General features: G+C 40.4%; 1 long non-coding RNA gene across 1 annotated transcript; it reads left to right on the forward strand.

The window, feature by feature from the left end:
• Positions 1–1,582: 1,582 nt before the first annotated feature.
• Positions 1,583–19,517, forward strand: LOC140598518 (uncharacterized). The gene is made up of 5 exons (XR_012000954.1): positions 1,583–2,313; positions 5,358–5,478; positions 12,676–12,782; positions 16,022–16,168; positions 18,274–19,517. It is a non-coding gene; the product is annotated as an uncharacterized lncRNA (long non-coding RNA).
• The last annotated feature ends 1,403 nt before the right edge of the window (positions 19,518–20,920 follow it).

The raw sequence follows: 20,920 nt of genomic DNA on the forward strand, positions 1-20,920 counted from the left end.
TGAGATTGCACTTGCAGAGACACCTGTATTTCAACTGCGTGAGACTCTTGAGTAGAGCATCCAGCTGTGTCACAGCAACCCCTGATGTACCAGATGGCGATAATAAATGCGTGTTATCTTCAGCCATCAATTTGCGGTAATTTGTCATGCAATCATAGACAGTAAGACACTAAGGCATTTCTCATATAATCAAGTAGGATAGCATGTCTGGTGCGTAGTTTTTGAGACTTGATTTTTACAAATAATGTTTCTAGCTGCTTCAAGGACTACAGTGTTTTTGCAATTGACACGGATTGTGCGCTCTCTTTCAAACTTCTCATCCTAACATAACATAGTGAATTCGTGGGTCAGAATTCCCTGACAACTTCTTCCGCGTGTCTGGGCCTGATTGGGGGGGAACTTATTCCCGAGGAACTTATTCCCGCGCGCAGAGGCAGCCCCTGCGGCTCCCCGCTGACAGCACAGGACAGGAGCTGCGGCTCACCCCTTTAACCCCAACCCAATTCCCTTGTTTTTGAAGAATTTATTTATTCATGATAGACACACAGAGAAAGAGAGCGAGGCAGAGACCCAGGCGGATGCAGAAGCAGGCTCCATGCAGGGAGCCCCACGCGGGACTCCACCCCAGGGCTCCAGGGTCAGGCCCAGGCTGAAGGCGCCTCAACCGCTGGGCCACCCCGGCCGCACCCAATTTCTTAAAAGCTGCGCCCGGATCCAGTCACCAGGCCCTCTCAAGCTGCAGCTGGGCAGCCACGCAGGCGGGTTCTTCACTGACTCCGGAAGCATCTAAGCAGAACTTTGGGGAGGTGGCGGGGGTCCCTGGGGCCACGTTAAGAGGCAACCCGCGCGGTTCACATCACTTTGAAAATGGCTTTGAAAAAAAAAAAAAAGAAACAATCGCTTTGGCACTGACGAGCTGGGATCCTGGGCCGCTCAGTCCGCAGGCCTCGGGAGCGGGCGTCAAAGCAGGTTTTGCAGTCCTCTCGCCTCAGCTGCTGCCCGCGACCACAATTACAGGGGCCTGCCAGGACCCTTTGGAGCCCGACAACCCGGAAGTGCCTGACCACGCCTACCCACTGCGCCTGCGCGAGGCGCCCCCCCTCCGGCGAGCAGGGAGACTGGCGCTGGGCGGGCTGAGAGGCTCGTCGCGCCTGCGCGGAAGGCCCCGGGGAGCAGCGTCATTACTTTCCAAATGAGTGGCGGGAACCGTTGGAGCCCGTGTGGTCGCCGCCTGCCGGGTAGCAGCGCGCTCCCTCGTCCCTAGGCCTGGTCATGGCGCTGCAGCTGTCCCGCGAGCAAGGCATCGCCCTGCGCGGGAGCGCGGACATCGTGGCCGAGTTCTTCTGCAAGTCCCGCTCCCGCAGGCCAGAGGGCGGGGAGAGCTGAGGCCCGGCGGCCCTGGAGGCCCGGGGCCACGGAGGCGGGGGCGGGGGCGGGGGTGGGGGCGGCTCTGCTCCAGCGCCCGCCTGGCTGGAGAATCAAATCTAGGCGCCTTGCTCCTGGGGCAGCGGGAAGCCCAGGTGCTGCCCAGGCCTGCCTCGCGCCGGCCCCTCCCCAGCAGCCTTGCTTTAAACTGCGGATCCCACAGGCTTCCCAGCCCGGCCGGCCGACACCGCCCCGAGAGGGTGGAGCCCCAGTACATTTTGCACAGCCCATCCACCAAGCTTTGATTCCGGCACTGAGGGCGATGGACTGGATTTAGGAAACTCTGTCCTGGACCAGGCCATGTTTGCACCCTCTGATAGACTCTGGCAGGAGAAGAGGAGGGAAAAGTGAGGGAGAGGCTTGCTCTGGAGCATTGGACCGGTTAATCAGTCAATTGCTAATCCAGACGCAAAAGCCTATTTGGACACCCTGTGATCACATAACCTGAATTGGGGCTTGCATTACCGTGAGCTTGTAGTTCTACTTTGACGCTAGGTTAATGCAGTTTGGCATTTTTCTTTCCGCATAAAAGCACGTATCGTGTTCTTTTGATTTAGAAGCAACATTTTTAAGGATTTTCAGTGGCACTTTTCACCTACTCTGCTTTCAGCGAGACACCCACAAACGCACATTAGGCTTTTTCAGTTTGATGCCATGAATGAAACCGCAGCCACATCTAAATAGGTTTTATTTTCCAGAGTTACAAAGTGGAAATAACTTTAACATTCCTTTTGTTTTCAGCATTTGGCGTCAACAGCATTTTATATCAGCGTGGCATATATCCACCTGAAACCTCTACCAGAGTGCAGAAATACGCATTCACCTTGCTTATAACAACAGATCCTGAGCTCATAAAGTAACTCAGTAATGTAGTGGAACAAGTGAAAGGTATTTAATTGTTGAAAACCAATTTGAGTTTCGCAGGCCTTCTTGGACCCGTACTTTCTGGCATCTTGGTGTTCATTTTTCAGCTCTATACAAAGAGGTGTAAAACACTGCAATCTCAAATAAAGCGATTCTCCATCGGAAGGAAGCAAATAATAAAGTGAAAGAAACTCCACTCTTCCCTACCACATTTTGAGTGGGTTAAATACGTTGATGTTAGGAATCTGATCTGGCTTCACAAAACAATCTCTATCAACTCTTTTTGAAGTGATTTTTGCAGTTCGTGTAGCCAGGTGGAACAAGTTGGAATTTTACATAACTATGATGATGTTTATTGTTGGAGAGAAATCCACTATATATTTTTACATGACATATTTTCTATAGCTGCCTGGAGTTTAAAACCGTCATTATTTTAAGATAAAAGAAAATGAAATTGGATCCAGCCTGGGAACTAAACTTAAAAAAATACTACTAATAGAGTACCCAATAAAGTTTTTTAATGTCTTACTTTCTTCATTTGTCTTTGTTAAAATCCTGCCTGTAAGTTAGCCGTTTCTATCTGAACACTCCTTGTTTTTCCGTAGCTCAAGAAATTCCTGAATACTTGTTCTCCATCTATTCTGTCTCTTTTTCCCCCATGTTTTTCTCTACTTAGGATTCTCACTTCTAATTTTTCTGTGTTATAGGATGTTTCTCCCTGGCTCCTCATTTGACCTTCCAAAGCTAGTTCCAAAAAAAACCAAAAAAAACATTATAGTATTTTTTTTTATTCCTAAGTCATATATATATATATATATATATATATATATATATATATATATATATATATTGTTTCAAGAGGCTTTATTTTTAGAATTCTATTAATTATATTTTTATCATCTTCAGGGCTAAATCACCCAGGGCGATACTCAGATTACTTAGCCTGCAACATAGAAGTAACTAAGAATCTATGTCACCTTAATTTGATGAAGAAGCAAACCCTGCCTAAGTTACTGGTTTTTAGGTTGTCTCCTTTAAGACTACACTGATGACATTTCACCTCGGTTGTATGTACACCTTCCTATTTAATTTGTCCCTTTTATTTTAGTTAGAATGGGGGAATTGCTCTTCTTAGAGGCAAATTGTTCAATCTCTTTGAATCCCCATCCCTCTAGCCTTCTTAAGGACTCTACCCTAGTTCTTCTCTGGTATTTCTGACTTCTTTCTTTTGAGATATTTTCATTGGTTTCATTTGTCTTCAGTTTTAAAAGAAAAAGATTTCCACCCACCCCAGATCTTTAAGTGACTACCCAATCTCTTCCTTTTCAGACCAAAATTGAGAAAAGGTTGTTTTTTGTCGAGGGGTCGGCAAGCCTGAGGGCACATATCCAACAAGTGGCCTATTTTTGTACTACCTGCAAACTGAGTGTTTTCAGATTTTGAAAGGCTAGTTTTTAAAAGACTACGCAAGAGACCTAGGGGGCCCACAAGTCCTAAATATTACAAGATTGTTTTTGTCTCTTGAAAGAAAACAACAACTGTGTATTCTTGAGTATATTATCCCCAGTTCCAAGATTAATTCAGGGCTCATTATGAGGTCCCCTTATTATAATCTCTAAGATGACTTCTGACACATACATAACTTTACTAACAATCTTTGTGTAGTTGACTCACAAACATACATCCAACCCAAGTCTTCTCTTTGCTCATATAGTAAGTGGCTCCCTTGATATCCACATGTGGCTATCCTAGTGATACTTGAAAACTAAATTTAAGGGGGTCCTGGCTGGCTCAGTCAGTAGAGCATGCAACTCTTGATCTTGGGTTGTAAGTTCCAGCCCCACATTGGGTGTGGAGATGACTTAGAAATAAAACCTTAGGGCAGCCCGGGTGGCTCAGCAGTTTAGCACTGCCTTCAGCCCAGGGCATGATCCTGGAGACCTGGGATCGAGTCCCACATCAGGCTCCCTGCATGGAGCCTGCTTCTCCCTCTGCCTGTGTCTCTGCCTCTCTCTCTATGCCTCTCTCTCTCTCTGTCATGAATAAATAAATAAAATCTTTAAAAAAGAAGAAAAATAAAACCTTATAAAATTGTAAGCATCATGTCTCATTCCCATTCTCTTTCTCTCAATGAATGGATCAACCTTCCAACCAGTGGTATAAACCAGAAAGTTGGGAACTATCCCTGAGTATTTCCTCTTCCTTAGTCTCATAAGTATCCAATAAATCTTAACAATTTTAACCACGAAATCTCTTCACTCTACCTATACTGATCCATCTCTCCCAATTTATCCTTCTATAAGCCTTCAGTACCTCTTGCTTGAATTACTAATCAATTAGCATCCCTAGATCCTCTCTTTACTTCCACTCTACTTTCCACACATCACAGCCAAAAGGATAGTTCTGAAATATAAGTTTAATCACATCACACCCTGCTTCAGACACAGTAATGACTTCCCTGGTACTTGAAGTATATAAGTTCTTTAATTTAGCCCATGTGACCTTGTGTGGTCTGACCCCTATGTATCTTGCACAAACCGACCTTGTTCATTCTCCCTTTCTTAACTGTATCTGTATTACCCTTTCAATCCTCTGGTCAGATACTTTTTGCTTTCCAGTATTTTAGACCTGTACCCTTTTCTGTAACCTTTTGCATATTTAATTGTATTTACTTGTAGAACTGAAGTCCAGTGAGAATTCCCTGAGTCAAATTTTCCTATATTCTCTCATTGGATCACATACTGCACCTTCTTGGCACTTATTACAATTAAAAATTTACATTCATTGCTGCAGTGATTAGATTAATGCTCATCTTCTGCAATTTACCTTGGATTACAGTATACTGCATGTTCACTACTCTGTGCTTAGCATTCAGTACTAACTACATCTGCTATGGATACTGAGAATTGGAAAACGGGAGCTAGGTTATCGTGAGGCAAGTTTTCTGTACAGGTTGGAGGAGTTCCAAAATACCAGTGGTAGGATTTGCTAAGGGTAGAAAGTGAGACCTGGGAAGAGTTACTTTGTAATGCAGTGAACCAAAACAGATGCCTTGTTCTGTATTGCAGATTGGTTATACAAGTGTTCAGTTCAGAAGCTGGTGGTATTCATCTCAAATAATGAAAGCAGTGAAGTCCTTGAAAGGTGGCAGGTTGACATTGAGTGCGACAAGACTGCAAAAGATGACAGGTAAGTATGAATTAAACTGCTTCCATTTTCATGATTTTTTTCCCAAAACTTGTTTTCTTGACTAAATGAGTTCTAACTATATTGAACTAGCTTCGTATAAGGTAGTTTGTTTGTAATTATGTTAGATCTCCTGTGGAGAAGAATAAGACTCACAAACTGTGCTCACAAAAGAGTCATGCCTATTATGGACTTGTATAGTGTACTTTTAACATAACTGCCCTTAGTCTAAAATCCATGAATTTCAACCGTTAGTATTTATGGTGCTATATGTAAGCTATGTATTAGGTGTATTAGGATGTATTAGGTGGCCCATTTAATGGATTGTGTCAAGGTACTTTTAACCATGAAGTATTATCCTAGACGTTCTCCTAGCTTGATATGCAGCTCTACTGTATTTCATTTAATGCTATGAACTTCCTAAGACACTCTGAACTGAAGTTCTTAGATCCTCTGGATGGGAAATGCCCCCTCATTATATGCTAATTCTTAGCATTGTCCAAGGCATGCTTACCTGTAAACTCAGAACTCTCTCTCATAATGAAATGTACTTTGTTCCTGAAGCCTTTGGTCTATTTTAGAAAATGTTTATTTGATTATTTTAAATAATTTATTTTTATTGGTGTTCAATTTACCAACATACAGAATAACACCCAGTGCTCATACCGTCAAGTGCCCCCCTCAGTGCCCACCATCCAGTCACGCCCACCCCGCCCTCCTCCCATTCCACCGCCCCTAGTTCGTTTCCCAGAGTTAGGAGTAAGTAAGTTCTGTCTCCCTTTCTGATATTTCCCACACATTTATTGACCCTTCCCTTATATTCCCTTTCACTCTTATCTATATTCCCCAAATGAATGAGAACATATAATGTTTGTCCTTCTCCGATTGACTTACCTTCACTCAGCATAATACCCTCCACTTCAATCCACGTTGAAGCAAATGGTGGGTGTTTGTCATTTCTATTGGCGGAGTAATATTCCATTGTATACATAAACCACATCTTTATCCATTCATCTTTCGATGGACACCAAGGCTCCTTCCACAGTTTAGCTATTGTGGATATCGCTGCTAGAAACATTGGGGTGCAGGTGTCCCGGCATTTCATTGCATCTGAATTTATGGGGTAAATCCCAGCAGTGCAATTGCTGGGTCATAGGGCAGCTCTATATTTAACTCTTTGAGGAACCTCCACACACTTTTCCAGAGTGGATGCACCAGTTCACATTCCCACCAACAGTGTAAGAGGGTTCCCTTTTCTCCACATCCTCTCCAATATTTGTGGTTTCCTGCCTTGTTAAATTTCCCCATTCTCACTGGTGTGAGGTGGTATCTCATGGTGGTTTTGATTTGTACTTCCCTGATGGCAAGTGATGCAGAGCATTTTCTCATGTTCATGTTGGCCATGTCCAGGTCTTCCTCTGTGAGATTTCTGTTCATGTCTTTTGCCCATTTCATGATTGGATTGTTTGTTTCTTTGGTGTTGAGTTTAAGAAGTTCTTTGCAGATCTTGGATGCTAGCCCTTTATCTGATACGTCATTTGCAAATATTTTCTCCCATCTGTAGCTTGTCTTTTAGTTTTGTTGACTGTATCCTTTGCTGTGCAAAAGCTTCTTATCTTGATGAAGTCCCAATAGTTCATTTTTGCTTTTGTTTCTTTTGCCTTCCTGGATGTATCTTGCAAGGTGTTACTGTGGCCGAGTTCAAAAAGGGTGTTGCCTGTGTTCTCCTCTAGGATTTTGATGGAGTCTTGTCTCACATTTAGATCTTTCATCCATTTTGAGTTTATCTTTGTGTGTGGTGCAAGAGAGTGGTCTAGTTTCATTCTTCTGCATGTGGATGTCCAATTTTCCCAACACCATTTACTGAAGAGACTGGCTTTCTTCCAATGGATAGTCTTTCCTCCTTTATTGAATATTAGTTGACCAAAAAGTTCAGGGTCCACTTCTGGGTTCTCTATTCTGTTCCATTGATCTATGTGTCTGTTTTTGTGCTGGTACCACACTGTCCTGATGACCACAGCTTTGTAGTACAAACTGAAATCTGGCATTGTGATGCCCCCCGCTATGGTTTTCTTTTTTAAAATTCCCCTGGCTATATGAGGTCTTTTCTGATTCCACACAAATCTTAATATAATTTATTCTAACTCTCTGAAGAATGTCCATGGTATTTTGATAGGGATTGCATTAAACGTGTAAATTGCCCTGGGTACCATTGACATTTTCACAATATTAATTCTGCCAATCCATGAGCATGAACTATTTTTCCATCCCTTTGTGTCTTCCTCAATTTCTTTCAGAAGTGTTCTATAGTTGTTAGGGTATAGATCTTTTACCTCTTTGGTTAGGTTTCTTCCTAGGTATCTTATGCTTTTGGGTGCAATTGTAAATGGGTTTGACTCCTTAATTTCTCTTTATTCAGTCTCATTGTTAGTGTATAGAAATGCCACTGAATTCTGGGCATTGATTTTGTATCCTGCCACACTGCCAAATTGCTGTATGCGTTCTAGCAATCTTTGGGTGGAGGCTTTTGGTGTTTCTACGTAGAGTATCATGTCATCGGCAAAGAGGGAGAGTTTCACTTCTTCTTTGCCAATTTGAATGTCTTTAATGCCTTTTTGTTGTCTGACTGCTGAGGCTAGGACTTCCAGTACTATGTTGAATAGCAGTGGTGAGAGTGGACATCCCTGTCTTGTTCCTGATCTTAGGCGAAAGGCTCCCGGTGCTTCCCCATTGAGAATTATATTTGCCGTGGGCTTTTCGTAGATGGCTTTTAAGATGTTGAGGACTGTTTCCTCTATTCCTACACTCTGAAGAGTTTTGATCAGGAATAGACGCTGTATTTTGTCAAATGCTTTCTCTGCATCTAATGAGAGGATCATACGGTTCTTGGTTTTTCTCTTGCTGATATGATGAATCACATTGATTGTTTTATGAGTGTTGAATCAGCCTTCTGTCCCGGGGAAAAATCCTACTTGGTCATGGCGAATAATTTTCTTAATGTGTTGTTGGATCCTATTGGCTAGTATCTTGTTGAGAATTTTTGCTTCCATGTTCATCACGGATATTGGTCTGGAACTCTCCTTTTTGGTGGGATCTTTGTCTGCTTTTGGAATTAAGGTGATGCTGGCCACATAGAACGAATTTGGAAGTACTCCATCTCTTTCTATCAAACAGCTTTAGTAGAATAGGTATGGTTTCTTCTTTAAACGTTTGATAGAATTCCCCTGGGAAGCCATCTGGCCCTGGACTTTTGTGTCTTTGGAGGTTTTTGATGACTGCTTCAATTTCCTCCCTGGTTATTGGCCTGTTTAGGTTTTCTATTTCTTCCTGTTTCGGTTTTGGTAGTTTGTGGCTTTCAGGAATGCGTCCATTTGTTCCAGTTTGCCTAATTTATTGGCGTATAGCTGTTCATAATATGTTTTTAAAATCGTTTCTAATTCCTTGGTGTTGGTAGTGATCTCTCCTTTCTCATTCATGATTTTATTAATTTGAGTCTTCTCTCTCTTCTTTTTAATAGGTCTGGCTAATAGTTTATCTATCTTAATTAATTCTTTCATAGAACCAACTCCTGGTTTTGTTGATCTGTTCCACAGTTCTTTTGTTCTCAATTTCATTGAGTTCTGCTCGAATCTTTATTAACTCTCTTCTGCTGGGTGTAGGATCTATTCACTGTTTTTTCTCTAGCTCCTTTATGTGTAAGGTTAGCTTTTGTATTTGAATTCCTTCCAGTTTTTGAATGGATGCTTGTATTGTGATGTATTTCCCCCTCAGGACTGCTTTTGCTGCATCCCAAAGATTTTGAACGATTGTATCTTTATTCTCATTAGGTTCCATGAATCTTTTTAATTCTTCCTTAATTTCCTGGTTGACCTTTTCATCTTTTAGCAGGATAGTCCTTAACCTCCACGTGTTTGAGGTCCTTCCAAACTTCTTGTTGTGATTTAGTTCTAATTTCAAGGCATTATGGTCTGAGAATATACAGGGGATGATCCCAATCTTTTGGTATCGGTTCAGACCCGATTTGTGACCCAGTATGTGGTCTATTCTGGAGAAAGTTCCATGTGCACTTGAGAAGAATGTGTATTCAGTTGAGTTTGGATGTAAAGTTCTGTAGATATCTGTGAAATCCATCTGGTCCAGTGTATCATTTAAAGCTCTTGTTTCTTTGGAGATGTTGTGCTTAGATGACCTATCCAGTGGAGAAAGCCTTAAATCGAAGTCACCAAGTATATTATTATCTAAATATGTCTTAATTTATGTTATTAATTGATAGTTTTGTCAGCTCCCACATTCGGGGCATATATATTGAGGATTGTTAAGTCCTCTTCTTGGATAGATCCTTTAAGTATGATATAGTGTCCCTCTTCAACTCTCACTACCGTCTTTGGGAAAAACTTTAGTTTTTCTGATATAAGGATGGCTACCCCTGCTTTCTTTTGAGGACCCTTTGAGTAGTATATGGTTCTCCAACCTTTTATTTTCAGGTTGTAGGTGTCTTTCTGTCTGAGTCTCTTGTAGACAGCAAATAGATGGGTCCTGCTTTTTTCTCCAGTCTGAAACCCTGTGCCTTTTGATGGGGTCATTAAGCCCATTCACGTTCAGAGTTACTATTGAAAGATAGGAGTTTAGTGTCATCATGATATCTATTCAGTCCTTGTTTTTGTGGTTTGTTCCACTGAACTTCTCCTTAAAGGGGAATTTTAAGAGTCCCCCTTAAAATTTCTTGCAGAGCTGGTTTGGAAGTCACATATTCTCTCAGCGCCTGCCTGTCTTGGAAGCTCTTTATCTCTCCTTCTATTCTGAATGAGATCCTTGCCGGATAAAGTATTCTTGGTTGCATGTTCTTCTCATTTAGGACCCTGAATATATCCTGCCAGCCGTTTCTGGCCTTCCAGGTGTCTGTAGAGAGGTCTGCTGTAACCCTAATACTCTTCCCCATAATAGTCAGGGATTTCTTGTCTCTTGATGCTTTAAGGATCTTCTCTTTATCTTTGGAATTTGCAAGCTTAACTATTAAGTGTCGAGGTGTTGAACTGTTTTTATTGATTTTAGGGGGAGATCTCTCTATCTCTCTATCTCCTGGATTTGAATGCCTGTTTCCCTTCCCAGATTAGGAAAGTTTTCAGCTATGATTGGTTAAAATACGTATTCTGACCCTCTGTCCCTTTCGGCGCCCTCGGGAACCCCAATTATACGTAGGTTTTTCTTCCTCAGGCTGTCGTTTATTTCCGTTTATCTATCTTCATGGTCTTTTAATTGTTTGTCTCTTTTTTCCTCTGTTTCCCTCTTTGTTGTCTTCTATGTCACCCACTCATTCTTCCAGCTCATGAACCCTCGTTGTGAGGACTTCTAGTTTGGATTGCATCTCATTCAATTGATTTTTAATTTCTCCCTGATTAGTTCTAAATTCTGCAGTCATGAAGTCTCTTGAGTCATTTATGCTTTTTTCTAGAGCCACCAGTAGCTGTATAATAGTGCTTCTGAATTGGCTTTCTGACATTGAATTCTAATCCAGATTTTGTAACTCTTTGGGAGAGAGGACTGTTTCTGATTCTTTCTTTTGAGGTGAGGTTTTCCTTCTAGTCATTTTGCTCAGTGCAGAGTGGCCAAAAACAAGGTGAATTGGGAAAAGGAGAAATTGAGAAGAGAGAAAGGAGGAAAGAAAAGAGAAAAAGAAAAACGAAAAAAGGAAGAAAAAAAGAGGAAAAAGAGAAAGAAAAAGAAGGGAAAAAAAGGCCAAGGGAAACAAATAAAATTCAAAAAGCAAAAAAAAACAAAAAACAAAAAACAAAAAACAAAAACAAAAACAAAAAAAAACAAAAAACAAAAAACAAAAACAAACAAACAAACAAAAAACACAGGGGAGTATCTTCTGATTCTGTATACTTTAAGTCCCTTGACTTCCCCTGGAAGTTGTCCATCTAGTTGGTCTCTAGGGGACGGGCTTGTTGTGCTGATTTTCAGGTGTTAGCGCTTGGGGGAGGTGCTCTACCCCCTGCCTGGTGCAGGGCTCAGAGGGGCTCGTTTACCCCTTGAGGCCACAGAAGAAACACCTGCAGTGGCAGCGGCCTGCTCTGGAGCTCTGGAGTCAGCTCCTGCAGTTACTACGGAGCTCTCCATCTGCTGGGGCCTGGATGCTCCGGGGTCGGGGCCGCTGATCTGCTCAGCTTGGGGCAAGAGCGTCCTTCCCATCCTGGACCCGCCTGGCCTCTGCCTGTCCCGGGAGGAGGCCGGATCCTGGGCTGTGTCCCTGGCGCCCTGTGCTCCTGGGCCTGTGCTGTTGGATTTGTGCTCCCACCACACAGCCGCCTCTCTGCAGAACTGTGGCCCTAGACCCTGTGAGCTGCTCCCGGGTCCAGCCGTGTCTGCGCTGCAGCCCTTTAGGGAGCTCAGCACACTCTCCCCGGGGCGCAGTTGCTCTGTTAGTGTCCCATGGAGCCTGCGGGCATCCCCGCCTTTCTGGGGTCCTGCTCCAACTCCCTGCGAGGCCTTTCTGCCCAGGAAGATTGGTGAAGCTCCTGCTTCTCTGGGCCTGGGCTCTCCTGTCCTGGGGACACTCGCCCTGGCCTTCGCCTGGCTCCTTGCATGGCCCCTCCCCCTTGGATGCCTTTTGTTTCTTTATTTCTTTTTTCGCAGTCTTCCTACCTTGATAGAAGTGCGAACTCTTCTCACTGTAGCATTCCAGCTGTTCTCTCTTTAAATCTCAGGCCGAATTCATAGATTTTCAGGATGATTTCAAGATTATCTAGGTAATTGGTGGGGACAGGTGATTTGGGGACCCTACTCTTCCGCCATCTTGCCCCTCCCCTGGAAAATGTTTAATAATAAAAACAACTTGATATAACATCTTCTTTGAAGCACTACAGAATTAGACATTTATGTATTCCTAAAAATGCCAAAATGATTATGCCAATTAAAGATCTTAGATACTAATTGTTATCTTTATTTTACAATATGCTGAATGTTTCCTGACTTGAAGCACTTGGCAGGTTTTCTGGTCATCTGTTATTTAATGACCTGATACTAAGATCAGCCTTAATCACTGGAATAATAAGTGAAATTATAATTGTTTTTTAAAAACTCCTTTTGAATGCATTCCTTAATTTGAGTTTTGAAGCATTTAATCAAACAAATAATCTTACCAGTGTTTTAAATAACTTGTTAAAACTTAAAATGAATCAACTCATTTGGTTTCTTCAGTAGCACACCCAGAGGAAAGTCTCAGAAGGCCATCCAGGATGAGATCCTCTCCGTAATCCGACAGATCACAGCTACCGTGACGTTTCTGCCGCTGTTGGAAGTCTCTTGTAAGTATTATATGACTTCATGATGGTTCAGATTTGTTGTGGAAAGATTAAGCTATTACTTTAAGAATTAACAGTTTTGTTGAGTTTTTTCTTAATTATCCATGTCATGGTATATAAGTGAGAAAAACGTCATGAATCTAAAGCGATGCTGGTTGTGTTTTATTTACAAGTGCCGAATAGGGAAAGAATGAAAGTTTTCATTCAGTACTCCTGAATATTTTGACGTAATTTCTTCCATTACTTTTATTTTATACACATTTCCTTGTATATAATTAAGACTTAGACAGGTATAACTGTGTCTTTCTTTTCTGGCTTAGTTACTCCTTCATTCATCAGATATACCCTAAATGCCTACTGTATGCCTTCCATGGTTCTGGGCATTGGGATACAGCGGTCACAAAACCAAGATGTTCTTTTTCTCTGGCTTAGATTCATGCTGTCTCGTGATCAATTATATACTTTCTGCAAATATCTTTAATGGCTTTTCTCTTTGAAGAAAAAAAAACAATCGAGTTTTTCATTAAGTAAAAAGGAGTACAGTATTTTCTGTACTAAAATTTCCATTGAAGAAAAGCAATTAGCTAATATAACTGATTAGAGATCAAGCCAAACTAGCTTTTCTGACATGATAGGTGGCTCACATGTGAGGGAGAGAGGAAGGATAGTTGTACCTTTCAAAAACTAATTGTACTTTAATGATCTTATCCCCAATTTAGGTTCATTTGACCTACTTATTTATACAAAGATTTGGTTGTACTTGAATAATGGGAAGAGTCGGGACCACAGTTTATTACCAATTCTGAGGAAGTCTGTCTTCATTCATTTACTACTACTATCCACAAAGTAAATAGCATGGTGGCCTATAAAATTCCGACCAGTGACTGAGGATGAGATTAGGACAGTGATGTACTTGTAGTTCTCAGATGCGGTTTTCCTGAAACCAAGTCAACTATAGTTGATAAATTTTGTATCACTGGTTAATTTTTAGACTGGGGAAACTTAACATTATACATCTATTGAACTGTGCATAATTGTCCCATTTTTTGTTACCTGTATGACTTGATACAGGGTTGGCATAAATTATTGCACATTGTTCAAAAGGGAACTAGCAGATCACATCAGCATTGTTGTCAATTCCTTGAAAGTGGTAACTGTAGATGGATAACTTTTGCCATAAAACTAAATGCCTTCTTAAATCAGACCTTTTGGTCAAGGACTTTGCCTCTGGATTATAGGTAGGGAGATATTAAATGTAAAATACAGCAACAGAAGTATGAATATTGAGAGTCTTTGTTTAGATTCTGAAATTATCTAATGACAACCTGCAAGTAATGAAACATTGCTCATAATAGGTCTCTGCCATTTATTTCATTTGTATATTTTCCATATTGAAAACACTTCCAATTATTTGATTTTGATTTGTTGTAGAACTCGAACCTACAAAGCTATGTGTATTGCCACTGTTTAAATTCCTGTGATACAGAACTCTTAATTTTTTTGTTTTATAAAATCAAGCTTTAAATGATGATGAAATAAAGTTAAATATGTATGTTTAAAATTTGTCTTAAATATGTTTATATTGGTGTGGTATTAACACATATAATAGAATGGATTCAGTATAGCAAATAATATCTTGTGCCTACTGAGGCCTAAGGATACCAACTTGAATAAATCTGGAGGTACTTTCAATTTAACGAACAAGCTTTGATTATATCCCTTTAATCTTATAACCTTAGACTTAAAATAAGCATCATTCTCTGTATAAAATAATACATGTCATTTGGAATTAATTCATTTTAGCATATAGTGGACTGGAGAACTTTTCTATCCTCTTAGCTTTATTGCCAGCCTAGTTTTCCTTATTTTTTAAGGGTCAGTTTAAGGCAAACTTCTGACATCTTTTCTAATCTCTATTCTAAATGTTACCTTGTTTTGTAATTAAGTGCTTAGTATCAGACACCGTTCTAAGCTTTTTATATGAATTAACTCATTAACCTTCACTATAAAGTAAAAACACATAGCCTGTATCACTCATTCAGAAATGACAAAGTGAGCACCTGTTAAAGTTCCAAGTATTAGGATGAATGAAACAAAGTCTTGGTCTTTCTGAAGCTTGAGATATGGAGAGGAAAATAGATGGCAAGCTTCCAGGCAGTTACTACACAGGTTTATCTCATTATGTATTTGTTTTTTCACCTGAGTAATCTAATCTCTTTGATCCAGTTGCCTGCTTGTTAAGAATAAAAGGCAATTCTCTCATTGCAAGACAAATAAGTGCCAGTATTTGATGACAGGTATAGTGAATGCTATTGTGAAAGCCCATTGCCTGGAGAATTGTTGAAGCTATCTAATTGAGGTCCACCCACATATGTCCTTTTCCTGAATAAGAAAAGCAGTTCTGCAGAAAGGAAAATGATGTTGAATTAAGGTGTGGTCAAGAGTCTGGTTTTCCAAACATGAGGTATGTTACAAAGTGGACACTAGTAAGATTAAAGCATTTAAATTCTGTGCTGTTTGTAACCTCTAAACATGAAACATTAGGTTGAGACGGAAAGCAGAACTGGAAGTTCAGTAAAAATATGAAGAGTTAAAAAATCTGGTCCTACTTTTGGGACAAAAGTTTGAAATTCTTTTTAGAAAGCAGTAACTGCTTTAGGAAACACTAAATGCCTCTGCTAAATAACCAGAAATAATGTGGTCATTCCCTGAAAAATATTCACCAGTAGCAACTTTCTTAATAGATCACGGACAATACTTAAATTTCTGTCAGTTGTTTTTATTCGCCAAATTAAAAAGTCCTAATATTACCACTTATACTTCGTGGCTTATACCACTACTGACTCCTACTAGTACATATATTAGAGTTGAGTGGGAGCCAAGCTACAAGCTTTATTGGCAAAGCTCAACCGGAAAAGCTTTAGCCTATGGCTCCATCTAAACTTGTCCTGCCCTCTTTTCCTATACCTTGAAGTCCACCTTAAGAGGAAGATATTTAAATCAACAGATGTAAGAATTGCAAATGACCTATGAACAGTGGGTATTATATGTAAGTGATGAATCACTAAATTATACTCCTGAAACCAATATTACACTATATGTTAATTAAAATTTAAATAAATGTTTGGAAGAAAAAAAAAAGCCCTACATGACTTCCACACCATGTTATACAGTGAACCCAAGATTCTAAGAGAGCCTAATGGGCCTGCCCTGGACTCTTGACTCAGTTTTGCTTACCATAGGTAGAGGAATGGAAACATGTTCCGACTGGGCCTATCCGGGTCTGAAATAGAGCCCCAGAAGGGACTGAACCACACGTCTCCAGGAATCTTCTCCCAGTGTCATCAATTGGAGAGAGGAGTCAAGCTTCCATGGGAATTCACACAGAGGTGTGTAATAGTCTCATGTATTAATTGGCTTTTGCACAAACAACCATAGAATAACAATTTTTTCCCGTGTAGTCTGTGGGTTATCTGGAGTGCTTGTCTTCTTCTTTGCCCCTGCAAATCTGCAGGGCACGTGTCTCCTTCTATCATTGAAGGGGCAATGGCTCACCAGGACTCCTAAAGCTTATCTTCAGAACGTTCACACTGACATTTTTGCCCATATTCCACTGATGCAGGTAAGTCTTAAGGCTAAGCCAAACTTCAATGGGGCCAGAAAGTACACTCTTCCCATGGACGTGGGGAGAGGGCTGTGCGAAAATCTGATGAAAGTGATAGAAAGATCAGGATACCTAAATAATGCTACCCTGTAACTCGTTTTCCATCAGATGTCACTAATGCTACAATATTCAAATTAAGGTGAACTTTTAACTTTAGTATTCAGCCTTTCCTATTCGAAATTAACATTGGGATTTCTGGCTACAAAGATATAAAGACATCAGAGGAAGAAAACACAGCACGTGTATTGGCTAGGTAATTTTTCATTTAATTTTCCTGCTTTAGTGCACAAGTAGAATTGCAGGATCAATGGACACACAAACAGCTCTACATTTTTTAAACTTTAGGTGGTCTCTTCTGTCCATGATCAAGAAGCTCATTTGGCTCCTCAGCAAGCACATCAAGAGAAGTGTGTATTCACCTTTCCTAATGGCTCCTACCCTTTTACATCCTTTTAGCAATTGAATGTCCATAACACATTACTTTCCATTTACTGTATTTACAAAACTCCAGGTTTCTTTGGGAGCGTTGTAATTACACTGTCCTCGGATGACTTTAACCAATTAATGGCAGGAACCAAAAGACAGAGGACTGAATCCTGTAAGTTATCTATATCGTTCAAAGAATAAATCAAGTGTGAATTTGTGAACCGTTGTGCAACACTTTCCCAACCAGTCAAAAGAATTGTTCATTAAATAACCTTTTACTCTTTAGGGAATTAATTTTTGGCTAAAGTTGTAAATAATAATATCTTCATCTTTTTATTAAATATGTAAAGCTCTGTTTTAAGTTATTTTTGTACAATGTAACCATGATAAAAACTTGTGTGTTGGAATAACTATGGAATAGAAATGCTGCTAAATTTCAAATTTTATTAGTTACACCTTCTTAGAGCAGATCTTTGTTTTTTATTTATTTTTTATTTATTTTTTACTGGAGTTCAATTTGCCAACATAGAGCATAACACCCAGTCCTCATGCCTTCAAGTGTCCCCCTCAGTGCCCGTCACCTAGTCACCCCATCCCCCCACCCACCTCCCCTTCCACTACCCCTTGTTCATTTCCCAGATTTAGGAGTCTCTAAGAGCAACTCTTTAAAGATCTTTCCATTCTTCATGAATATGGCTTTGAAAGCCAGCAGCATTAACTGATGTTTATTTTTAAAAAATCTCGTTGGGAAATCTACTTAATCTTCATTAGAGTTGACAGTCCTCTTCCAATCTGGCAAAAACATGGTAGCCTTAGCAACAAAACTATCAGAAAAAGCTTAGAGAGGAAAATGTCAAGAGTTGACCCTCTGATTACAAAAGTCAGTTTATGTTACCATTTCACCTATTTTTGTGCTCTTACCATTTGATCTATTTTTATACTAGAGAAACATAATTTTCATTTATTTGTATAAATTCCATTCATCTGTGTTTATCTGCACCATTTTGCTAGGCAAGCTTGTTTGCACAAAGGAACACATGACATCAAAATCTTTATTGTTTTGGCATTTTATCTGTGCTAACAAAAGCCTCTGATTATAGGCACGACCACACATACTCCACTATCCATGCAAGGGAAAGATCTCAAACCTCTTCCAAAACTATCTAGTTATGGACATACCCAGTGGATACCTAGACATGGATCTGAATTTCTTTCTGAACGGCAGTGTCACTGACTCACATGCATTATTACTTAATCCTCACAGCAAATCTAGAGGGGTTATTCCCATTTTACACGTATAAAACCTGAGACTCAGGAAGGCCAGGTAATTTGCTGAACTTCAGACATCCAGGATCTAGCCCCAGGCCTGACCCTAAACCAATATTCTTTCTCATTGTTTTTCAGAAACTCGGCAACAGCGGAAGGTGCCCTGCTCCAGCTGCAGGGACTCAGCCAGAAAGACTGGAATACTACATGACTGTACCTGCAAGTTGGGGAAGGAGAACTCAACACTATTTGAGTATTGAGTTGCATTCATTTTTTAAAAAACACTTTTTCAAAATAAGCTATCATTAAATGTTTATATGTACATAGTATTTTTGCTGTATAATAGCAGCATGCATTTTCTTCCATCAATGTTTTCTTCTCTCATTCTTTCACTTGTTTATGTAACTACATGCTGTGTTGGAATTTGGGCTTCTTTACGGGTTGGAACCAGTTCGAGAAAGGGGACACAGCAGGCAATTGAAATGTATGTTATCATCCAAATTATAGGGTTCCCTAGTAAAGCTGGGTAGAGGCTTAGACGTCATGCAAAAACAGGGTTTGCTACTGCATCTCCATAAACAAGCCATGGGATGGCCAGACAACTGCAGTTGTCCTCACTCAAGCCCACTCCAATAGGGGACCAAGAAACTCTTTAAGTACAAAAGCTCTACACAGCTTCTATAGGTCTTAAAAAGGTCTGCTCTACGTTGCTTGGGATGGTGTGAGAAAGTGAAGAGAGCGACCCCAAATCTCTTCTCCAACACCATGTTGTGTCATCAGGATTGGAGTCGAATCCTGAAGAGGGGAATAACACGCATCCCTCCTAATGCTTGCCAGCTTTTTAATTTTTTAAATATATTACATTGTGGATTCCACTGGCATCATGTGAGTTGTTTTAAGTAGGCATACTCCCAGGCATTTTTTTTTCAGTTTTATTAATTATGTATGCATTTTCATCTGTAGTCAGAAAGATACCTGTTTTTTTTTCCTAACATGTTTTAACACATATTACCCTGAGCAAAGATTGTAAAGTCCATGCTGAATACTTAAAAACATGTATTTGTAAAAAAGTCATGAAGGCGGTGTACGCATGATGGAAGGCTGAGAAACAATGTCATAACCCTTTGTACTCAGGCATCAGAAGGGGACCAGGCAGCTGTCCCTCTCAGCCGAGTGGTGCATGCTCACAGTGCTGCTGTGCTCACACAGACCCCATGTCTGCTTCTCCCTACACAGAGTCCTTCTGGGACTTCTTGAAGGGCATTTTGCTTTTTGCCCATAAAAGACTAGCACCATGAGTCAGATAGTACTAAGCTGAAAGTTCACTCTCTAATTCTATTTCTTATCACTAATTATGCCCAGTCATGTTGTCCAAAATAGCTCACCAGATTTTATGAAATGAGTACAGAGAACTATATCAATATGAAAATGTCCCAAATTTGAACAATATGAAACTGATTTTTGTTACTCAACTTCCCCACAAACTAAATCCCCTTGCAAGGAAAAGCTCATGGAGCTTTTATTTAAAGTCCAAATGCTCTCACTCTCCATTTTATACAATTGGCTCAGTGTAAGCCAGAGGCTTTTACTTAGAGCCGAGGTTCCTATAGCTGCAGCTGTGTCCTGGGATTTCACAGGAATGAGTATAGCTTCTTCAGCCTCTTCAAAGTTGCTTCAAATCTCTAATTAGTTCTAGTCTCCAAGGGGTCAGCAGTCACAAAAGAAACTGTCCACTATAGAAGTTGTCACAAACAAAACTGTGGTACCCCAATTAAGTGACTATGTAATGTCATCTGATACTGCTATCGGAGCACAGCAGATAACTTAGTAGCACCTATGCTGGAGACAGCGAGGACCTGGTCTAGGTCCGGTGGCAAGCCAGCCAGCTGCACCAGCACTGAATCCATGGCCTGTGAATCTGTATGACTGAGCAGAAAGTGCCCATCAATAGTTGTGCTTCCCCATGTTTAATATAGGTATTCCTTTGCTTTTGCTGTTGTTTTGTTTTGGTGATGTGTGCAGTGGTCTCCCATATATATTACCTACTTTCTCTCAGAGAGTGACATTTGAGACATTATTGCCTTCTTCAAAAATGTAGATAGGTATTCTGGTTTCTTCATTTCCTTGTGTCTTGTGTCTCATGTTTTGGCTACTTTGGTACAAGATTGTGAGACCACAAGTCTAGAGAGAATTTCTCCTCCCACATTCTCCCAAGTCTGTTCTCTCTAGGACAGGGAAGTACACTCTCCTCTTAAAATGCATGAGGAATGGGATAATGAACATCATCCTACTCCCTTAGTGCTATGTTTTACTAGTATATGAAGTTTTATTTTTTCTGAAAATGATAATTGTCATCTCTCTTCCATAGATGTTTCATTCCTACCTAGGCAGGTTGAGTTGGGCCAGGCAAAGCAGTAGTTGGACAGAATCAAGATTCTAAGAAAATAAAATACTGTGATCACAGTAAGAGGCAATGAGTCAAGATTAGTCTTTTGTCAAGAAGTAAAAGAAGGATAACAAAGTTTAGCAAAACTTTAAAGAGGATCTAGATATCACAGATTAAAGTAGTCAAAAGTTAGTATTCCAAAGAGTTGCACATTGAAAAGATAGAACCCAAGCACAAAACAAAAATATTCCAAAAAACTTAAATTCAGGACAGAAACTTTTTTTTAGAAGCTTTTTAAAAATTTTTATTTATTTATGAGAGAGAGAGAGAGAGAGAGAGAGAGAGAGAGGCAGACACAGGCAGAGGGAGAAGCAGGCTCCGTGCACTGGGAGCCCGACG

This window comes from Vulpes vulpes, chromosome 4 (assembly GCF_048418805.1).
Source record: "Vulpes vulpes isolate BD-2025 chromosome 4, VulVul3, whole genome shotgun sequence".
Lineage (NCBI taxonomy): Eukaryota > Metazoa > Chordata > Mammalia > Carnivora > Canidae > Vulpes > Vulpes vulpes.